Source organism: Mytilus californianus, unplaced genomic scaffold, assembly GCF_021869535.1.
Source record: "Mytilus californianus isolate M0D057914Y unplaced genomic scaffold, xbMytCali1.0.p SCAF_12, whole genome shotgun sequence".
NCBI lineage: Eukaryota > Metazoa > Mollusca > Bivalvia > Mytilida > Mytilidae > Mytilus > Mytilus californianus.
Genome location: NW_026262604.1, coordinates 15,368,876 through 15,378,950, shown reverse-complemented (window position 1 = coordinate 15,378,950; position 10,075 = coordinate 15,368,876).

The following is a 10,075-nucleotide window of genomic DNA, read 5'->3' as shown; positions in this document are numbered from 1 at the left end:
AAGCTGAATCCTACTTGTTTTAATCAAAAACTGAACATCTTACATTTAGGTTTTGCTTTACTCAATTTAATTCTTCACATATAAAGTGAAAACGGAACATTTTCTATCAATTTCTATAGTTCATTTTCATACAGTTTGAATAAAACCAGAGTAGATATGGGAGGTTACAAAATGAAAAACATATTAATAACTACCATACACATGATTCAGCTATAACATATCCGAGTAAAAAAAATGAGAGAAAAAAAAAAACGGAAATCCAATAATGACAAAGGGCAATACACCTTATCGCTATGTGTCGGCTATTACTAGACATCTTAAAGTTTCCCGTAATAAAATGACGACACAACAGAGGAAAAGTTATGGTTTTGTGACGTTGATAGTTCAAGTGTCGCAGATTCTAAGGTCAAAGTCGCAGATATCCAAATGGCGATGAGGTCTATTGCTACCAACTACAAAAATAGACGGTCTCCAAGCTTGGGACAGGCATATAATCATGTCTGTGAGCACGTAACCGTCTACATGAGAGTGTTTTAATAGGACGTTTGATAATAAAAAAACGGACATCTCATTATTGTATCCGTATAAGAGTTAAAATAAATTATTTTAAGACCTTACCTCTATACCGATTAAAATGGCGCCAAGAAGATACTCCTAAAATGTTAATAGGGCGTTCATTATTACTAAAATGAATGCAAAACAATCTGCTAAATTTTTAATAGTGATTAAAGTATTGGCTATTGTATCTTCAAAACGTTGAAAATCATCAGCATTCAATAAAACAAAAATCTCAATTGTAATTATAAAGACATATGTCTGATTAAGCATAACATTTTGTTTTCTTTTTACGATCTAGGAATGCAAAGCATAACTTTTCTTTTTCCAAATTTAATTGTCAAACGTTAATTCAACTCATCTCTGATTGAAGTGAGGCATGGTTTGCTAGTAATTAGATCTCAATGACTGGTTTAGGGTGTATATCTACGATGTGAGAGATAGATTGGAAATCAGCTGTGCAGTTATCAAAACGTTGATTAAAGTCTATGTAACACACATAATATTGCATTTTCTTGTGAGGATTATGCAACAGCAAAAATGCAATTTCGCAAGTTTTAGAAATTAAATGAAGTTACTATAAACATCACAATGTGTTTCTCATTTTTCAGTTTTCTATGTACATTATGTTTTGTAGACTATTGTTTGTCTTTCCGTCGTTTTTCCTTTTTGTCATGGCATTGTCAGTTTGGTTTATAATTTGAGTATCCCTTGGTATCAGTATTCTCTCTTTTTCAAATGTTAAAAGTTGGCAAAGGAAGACAATGATCACATATTCACTTTTAAAGATTTCGACAAAGTATGCCCAGATAATTAGAAATTTGATGCTGACATAATATTCATTTACTCTTCGAAGGTTTGTGAAAACAATCACAAAGAGACAAACCAGCGGCCTGATTTATACGACAAAATAGCAAACAAAAAAAATGTTCAAGTATGGCAAATCAAATCCATCTTCCGCCATTGGATTGCCTGCTACTGACGGGTACATAACATTTTTTTTACGAGGTTGAACATTTTTGTGAGTGATAAGTAAAATCACAAAAATACTGAACTCCGAGGAAAATTCAAAAACGGAAAGTCCCTAATCAAATGCCAAAATAAAAAGCTCAAAAACATCAAACGAATGGACAACAACTGTCATATTCCTGACTTGGTACAGGCATTTTCTTATGTAGAAATGGTGGATTAAACCTGGTTTTATAGCTAGCTAAACCTCTCACTTGTATGACAGTCGCATAAAATCCCATTCTGTTGAGAACGATGTGTGAACAAAACAAACAGACATAATAGGTCAAAATATTCGCCCCTGAATGACGCAGTGAAATTCAACAACACATTGACAGATTGTGCATGGACCTCTTTCCCTTCCAGAGAGAACTTCATATAAATAACACATAGCTGAGAAGTTGTTGTGTAACCCGGACTTAATTACTAACATTACATGTTACAAAAAGATCTGATTAACAAGTTCTTTTGCATGATATAAATAAATTGAGTTGTGTGGGTTTTAAACGTAAATTTGACAGTGACCCAACAACTCAAAAATGACCACAGAAAATACGTATAATGTGTTTATATAATATCTCCTTATGATATCTATATTGTACCTCTAAACAGGTATGATATATATATTTTTGGATTTTCATTTGTGTTGGCCTCGATAATCATTTAAGAGACATAACTTGTCAAAATTTGCATCGTGGTTAGTACAATAATAAAATAAGGGTACAGAAACTAGTCTCACAATCGGTTGTTGTTATCTATTTCAGCGAATCACTGTGTTGCTCTGCAGTATTTCCGTTAACAATAGTGTTTTGAGGTTCACGCGTGCAACGTTTGTAGTTCAAAGTAAAGATATAGAGTTTAACTTGTTGTTTTGAAGTTTGAATATCTGCAATTGAAATTTTATCGAAATACGCATTAAAAGGGCATTTAGAGATTTGAAATGAAGTTTATAGTTTCATCTACATGTTTTGTAAAAAAAATGGACCAAGTTAAAGTCTTGACATTGAATGAAAGGTATAATTAAGAACTCATTTCATTTGTTTAAATACAGCGTGGAGTGTTTATTCTAAATAAGTATGTAGCTAATTTTGATTGTGTTCAAGGTCATACAGAAGTTCCCAAAATAATGAACTCATTTGTATTTCTTACTTATCAATGTACAGTTGAACAATAACTTTTAACTTAGGCTTTATATAAGAGATTCATATACTATGTAAGATATCATATCACACCATACATGTTGTAACAATTACATATTGCAATATTCCGCATTCCAAGAAAACCCCTACTATTTAGAAAGCTGAATCTTACTTGTTTTAATCAAAAACTGAACATCTTACATTTATGTTTTGCTTAACTCAATTTAATTCTTCACATATAAAATGAAAACGGAACATTTTCTATCAATTTCTATAGTTCATTTTCATACAGTTTGAATAAAACCAGAGTAGATATGGGAGGTTACAAAATGAAAAACATATTAATAACTACCATACACATGATTCAGCTATAACATATCCGAGTAAAAAAAAATGAGAAACAAAAAAAAAACGGAAATCCAATAATGACAAAGGGCAATACACCTTATCGCTATGTGTCGGCTATTACTAGACATCTTAAAGTTTCCCGTAATAAAATGACGACACAACAGAGGAAAAGTGATGGTTTTGTGACGTTGATAGTTCAAGTGTCGCAGATTCTAAGGTCAAAGTCGCAGATATCCAAATGGCGATGAGGTCTATTGCTACCAACTACAAATATAGACGGTCTCCAAGCTTGGGACAGGCAAATAATCATGTCTGTGAGCACGTAACCGTCTACATGAGAGTGTTTTAATAGCACGTTTGATAATAAAAAACGAACATCTCATTATTGTATCCGTATAAGAGTTAAAATAAATTATTTTAAGACCTTACCTCTATACCGATTAAAATGGCGCCAATAAGATACTCCTAAAATGTTAATAAGGCGTTCATTATTACTAAAATGAATGCAAAACAATCTGCTAAATTTTAATAGTGATTAAAGTATTGGCTATTGTATCTTCAAAACGTTGAAAATCATCAGCATTCAATAAAACAAAAATCTCAATTGTAATTATAAAGACATACGTCTGATTAAGCATAACATTTTGTTTTCTTTTTACGATCTAGGAATGCAAAGCATAACTTTTTGTTTTCCAAATTTAATTGTCAAACGTTAATTCAACTCATCTCTGATTGAAGTGAGGCATGGTTTGCTAGTAATTAGATCTCAATGACTGGTTTAGGGTGTATATCTTCGATGTGAGAGATAGATTAGAAATCAGCTGTGCAGTAATCAAAACATTGATTAAAGTCTATGTAACACACATAATATTGCATTTTCTTGTGAGGATTATGCAACAGCAAAAATGCAATTTCGCAAGTTTTAGAAATTAAATGAAGTTACTATAAACATCACAATGTGTTTCTCATTTTTCAGTTTTCTATGTACATTATGTTTTGTAGACTATTGTTTGTCTTTCCGTCGTTTTTCCTTTTTGTCATGGCATTGTCAGTTTGGTTATGTATTTATAAAGGTTACTCGGGAACACGTGTATTTGTTTACTTTTAACACGTGTGTTTAAATCAAAACATGTTTATGTTTAATTTGATTGGACCATCAGTAAGTTATTACCGGTTTAAGTTATATCAATCATGATAACTTCATGCTAGAATTTTAGCGCTAAAATTATAATAAGATATCTAGAATTGTCATTCGAGGTTCGCCTATCCGACAGAAAGGTTCGTTTTTTCTTAAATCGCCACTTGGTAAAATGTCCGAATCTTCTCCACGTCTGGAATTGAATGAAGACATACTACTCGAAGGAGATAATAGTTTACCGCCACCTAATATTCATAAAGCAGCTGATAAGTCGTCTGATTTGGTAGATACTGTAGAGCTTTTTAAGACAATTTTAGACAGCAAGTTAGGTGAGTTGAAATCTGAACTCATACAAGAACAAGATTGCCTTAAGAGAAAAATTAAGGAGGACGTCACTCTAAAATTTAAGGGGGAAGGAAACAGAATTCAGTACACCTTTAACGAGGAATTATTAGACACTGTTAATAAACTTTCAAAATTCATCCCTAACTCCAATACTCAAGCCTATAGATTAGTTCTTGACATAACTGATAAGATCAAAAGCCGTAATAAGAAAATACGCATAGCTGATACTTCCCCTGCTGGTTGGGGAACCGTTAGGGAATACGAATCCAATGCCGTGGCTTCAGATTCTGAAGATGAGAGAAAGATACGACAAGCTGAGACCAGAGCTATCCGTACCTCCAAGGAGAAGTCAAAATCTCGCCAGCAACCTTACCCAAAAAATCCGCCTCGTCAACAACCTGCGGAATCTTATGGTAACCCTGCTTACGCTCAGCATTATCAACGTAATCAGCAACAGCCCTTTCGTGGGAGCTTCGCAAGGCGTGAGCCTTGCTCAATCGACACGTGCCACTACTGCAAGCAACAAGGCCACTGGAGAAAAAACTGTCCTCTTCTCGCCAGTCTCAGGTCATCCAACAGCAACTCCACAACCTACCAGAAGTAGTAAAGTAGGGCCTGAACGTCACTCTCCAGTCATTGTGAATGATAAGTATTTAGACACTATTAATGACCAATTTTCTACATGTTTTGTTGATAACGATTATATAGAATCTTTTTTAGATCAAGTTCAATATTTTGAAAATTGTCAGTCATATGATAAATTTAAAGGGGTGAAAGGTAGATTAGCTTGTCATGTAAAGTATTGGGAAAATATAGGTGCTTGTCCTTTTGTGCTTGATACAATAAAAAATGGTTATGTTATTCCATTTATAGATACACCTTTTAAAATGTACCACAGAAATAATAGATCAGCACGGCAGAATACTGAATTTGTCACAAAGTCAATTGAAGATTTAGTTCAAATAGGTTGCGTAATTAAAGTGCCTTTTCAACCATATGTGGTAAATCCATTGAGTGTTGCTACTCAAAAGTCCGGAAAGAAACGACTTATTTTAGATATGAGTCAATTGAATAAACACATAAAGCGCGAAAAAATAAAATTTGAGGATTGGAAGTTAGCTATACAATATTTTGACAAAGATATGTATCTGTTTAAGTTTGATTTAAAATCTGGTTATTTTCACTTAGACATATGCTCACAGCAACAGACTTTCTTAGGTTTTCAGTGGGAAGGTCAATTTTATTGCTATACTGTTTTAGCTTTCGGAATTACTACCGGTCCGTACATTTTTACTAAATGTTTGAGGCCACTAGTAAAATTTTGGCGTGGAAACGGTATAAAAGTTGTTTTGTATTTAGATGATGGATTTGGCATGAGTCCAGATGAAAATACATGTAATGAGCAATCGTCCTTCGTAAAAAGGTCTTTGATTGATGCTGGTTTCCTTATTAACGAGGAGAAGTCTGTTTTTAAACCTGTTACCGAGTTAGAATGGTTGGGAATAGTTTGGAACTCGAAAGAATACAAATTATCTATTACTCAACGTCGAGTTGACGATTTGATTTTCTCATTGAATGTAATTTTGGCTAAATTTCCCTATGTTACAGCTAGATCTTTAGCTCAGGTTGTAGGTAGAATTATTTCTATGACTCCCGTAATCGGAAATGTGGCTAGAATTATGTCAAAGTTCTGTTACATGGAAATTGAAAGTAGAATTGGGTGGGATATTCCCATTACAGGGTACAAACCCGTCGAGGTTTTATCAGAGTTAAAGTTCTGGTTAGAAAATGTCACCATGATTAACTATCGTAATTTATGTCATTACAGTAAATCTTCTGTTGTCATATACTCAGATGCTAGTAATATTGCCGCTGGTGCATACACCGTTGAATTAGAAAATAAGATTTTCCATAAGATGTGGACATGTAGTGAAACGGTACAAAGCTCCACATGGAGAGAGCTGAAAGCTATAGAGTTGGCCCTTTTTTCTTTTAAGAATAGTTTCACAGGAAAAACTATAAAGTGGTTTACTGACAATCAAAATTGTGTCAAAATTGTTAATTCGGGAAGTATGAAAGAAAATCTTCATGTTATAGCAAAATCTATTTTTTCATTTTGCATTCAAAAAGGAATATCAATTGACATTCAATGGATTCCCAGAAAAGAAAATGAAAAGGCTGATTATATCAGCAAAATGGTTGATTTCGAGGACTGGGGAGTCACACATATATTTTTCAATTTTTTAAATGATATGTGGGGTCCTTATTCGATTGACAGGTTTGCAAGTGTCGAAAATAGAAAAGTTATGAGATTTAACTCCTTATTTTGGCAACCTGATTCTGAAGCAGTTGATGCATTTTCTCAAGTTTGGACCAATGAAAATAATTGGCTAGTTCCACCAATTAATCTTGTGATACGATCGATTAAACACATTATAGCTTGTAAAGCTCGAGGCACGTTAGTTGTGCCTAAGTGGATTTCTGCTGCATTCTGGCCTTTGATATTCGATAAACATCTGATTTATCAAGATTACGTAAAAGATGTTATTGTGTTTAAAAATACTGATGGTATTTATAAGCAAGGTTCGAATAAGAATACGATATTCGGAATTGAACCGTTTGGTTCGCCAGTTTTGGCTGTTTTGCTAGATGCATCTTAGACATGGCCCTAATATATATAGATATATTTTAGCAGGCATGGTCTGTTTGTGACATGGCCCTAATATATATATAGATATATTGTAGCAGTCATGGTCTGTTTGTGACATGGCCCTAGTATATGTATATTGTAGCAGGCATGGGTGTTTATGTTGACATGGCCCTAGTATCGGTAATGATATTGTAGCAGGCTTGGTTTTTTATTTGACATGGCCCTAGTATCTATAATGATATTTTAGCAGGCATGGTAATTTGTTTTTACAGTTTATGGCCCTAGTATCTATAAAGATATTGTAGCTGGCGTTGAAATATTTGAATATATATTATATTTTACTGTGTATAGAAATCTGAAATATGCTAATAATTCGTCCTCTGTATATGTATATAAAATGTTATTGCAATTTTACGTTTTTCAGATATTTTTTCAGTAGGACATTGGTCAGACTTTAATTCACAAGTTGCCTCTAATAATGATCTCAGCAGTTTGTTCAAACAGTTACCAGAATTCCTTCTTTCGTCCAAGGCTGCGAGTACTCAGAAGAAATATAGATATGCCTTCAATTCATGGTGTAAGTGGACTAGTCAATATTCTTTTTCACCATTGCCAGCATCTCATTTACATATTTCTTTATATTTAATTCATTTGTCTGAAACTGCAAAATCGGTTTCAAAATTAAATGATGCTTTTTACGCCATAAAATGGGCACTTAAATTAGCTGGCGTTGCTGATCCCAGTGAAAATAATCTAGTTGCATCTGTTCTTGAAGGGGCTCATAGAAAAATAGGTCATTCAGTTGTCAAAAAAGAACCTATCACACCGCATATTTTGAAAAATATTGTATGTAAATATGCTAATAATACTTGTAATTTAAAAGATGTAAGAATAGCATGTATGTGTTTATTAGCCTATGCTGGCTTTTTAAGATTCTCCGAGTTAGCTAACTTGAGAAGGTCTGATATACAGTTTTCCCCTACTTACCTTACACTTCATTTAGTCAAGAGTAAAACTGATGTATATAGGGAAGGGAAAGATGTTGTCATTTCAAAAACAGGGAATATTACATGCCCGGTAGATGTACTTCAGCGTTATCTAAAGTTAGCTAACATTCCTGAAGAATCGAATGATTTTATTTTTAGATCTATTTGTTATTGTAAATCTTTGAATATATACAAACTTAGAAAGAGTAGTCATATTTCTTACACCAGAGCCAGAGAGTTATTGTTATCTGCACTTGACAGTTTAGGTCTTGATAAAAAACAGTTTGGCTTACATAGTTTGAGGTCAGGAGGAGCTACTGCCGCGGCAGAAGCTGGAATAGATGACCGGTTGTTTAAGAAACACGGGAGATGGAAAAGTGATAAAGCCAAAGATGGTTATGTTAAAGAGAGTATACTCAACAGATTGTCAGTATCTAAGAATTTAGGATTGTAATTTATATTGTTTGTCCCCCCTTTTTCTTTATGTCCCTTTCTTTATCAATCGAAGCTTTCTGTGCTGTCGGGGCGAGCTGATAACCAAAAACTGTGTTGAGTTTTTACTTTGTAAATGCTTTATGTTCGTTTGAAGTATTGAATAAGAACATAAATGTATTTATAAAGGTTACTCGGGAACACGTGTATTTGTTTACTTTTAACACGTGTGTTTAAATCAAAACATGTTTATGTTTAATTTGATTGGACCATCAGTAAGTTATTACCGGTTTAAGTTATATCAATCATGATAACTTCATGCTAGAATTTTAGCGCTAAAATTATAATAAGATATCTAGAATTGTCATTCGAGGTTCGCCTATCCGACAGAAAGGTTCGTTTTCCCACCCACCCACCCCTTTTATTAAGACTTCATAGGAATGTGAATCAGTATGTTATGTAGAAAATAGTTGATAAAATACATGTATGTAAATCGAAATGATTTTTTCTTCAACTTATAGAACATTTTTCTATTGTAGATTGTGTTTATATGTGATGGCAGCGGTCGATGACAGCAAATTGGACATTTGTTTATTGTTTATAATAAAAATAAGCTTTCTGTGCTGTCGGGGCGAGCTGATAACCAAAAACTGTGTTGAGTTTTTACTTTGTAAATGCTTTATGTTCGTTTGAAGTATTGAATAAGAACATAATATAATTTGAGTATCCCTTGGTATCAGTATTCTCTCTTTTTCAAATGTTAAAAGTTGGCAGATGACGACAATGATCACACATTCACTTTCAAAGATTTCGACAAGTATGCCCAGATAATTAGAAAAACATAATATTCATTAACTCTTCGAAGGTTTGTGAAAACAATCACAAAGAGACAAACCAGCGGCCTTATTTATACGACAAAATAGCAAACAAAAAATAAGTTCAAGTATGGCAAATCAAATCCATCTTCCGCCATTGGATTGCCTGCTACTGACGGGTACATAACATTTTTTTACGAGGTTGAACATTTTTGTGAGTGATAAGAAAATTCACAAAAATACTGAACTCCGAGGAATATTCAAAAACGGAAAGTCCCTAAATAAAATGCCAAAATCAAAAGCTCAAAAACATCAAACGAATGGACAACAACTGTCATATTCCTGACTTGGTACAGGCATTTTCTTATATAGATAATGGTGGATTAAACCTGGTTTTATAGCTAGCTAAACCTCTCACTTGTATGACAGTCGCATAAAATTCCATTATATTGAGAACGATGTGTGAACAAAACAAACAGACATAATAGGTCAAAATATTCGCCCCTGAATGACGCAGTGAAATTCTACAACACATTGACAGATTGTGCATGGACCTCTTTCCCTTCCAGAGAGAACTTCATATAAGTAACACATAGCTGAAAAGTTGTTGGTGTAACCCGGGCTTACTTACTAACATTACATGTTACAAAAAAATCTGA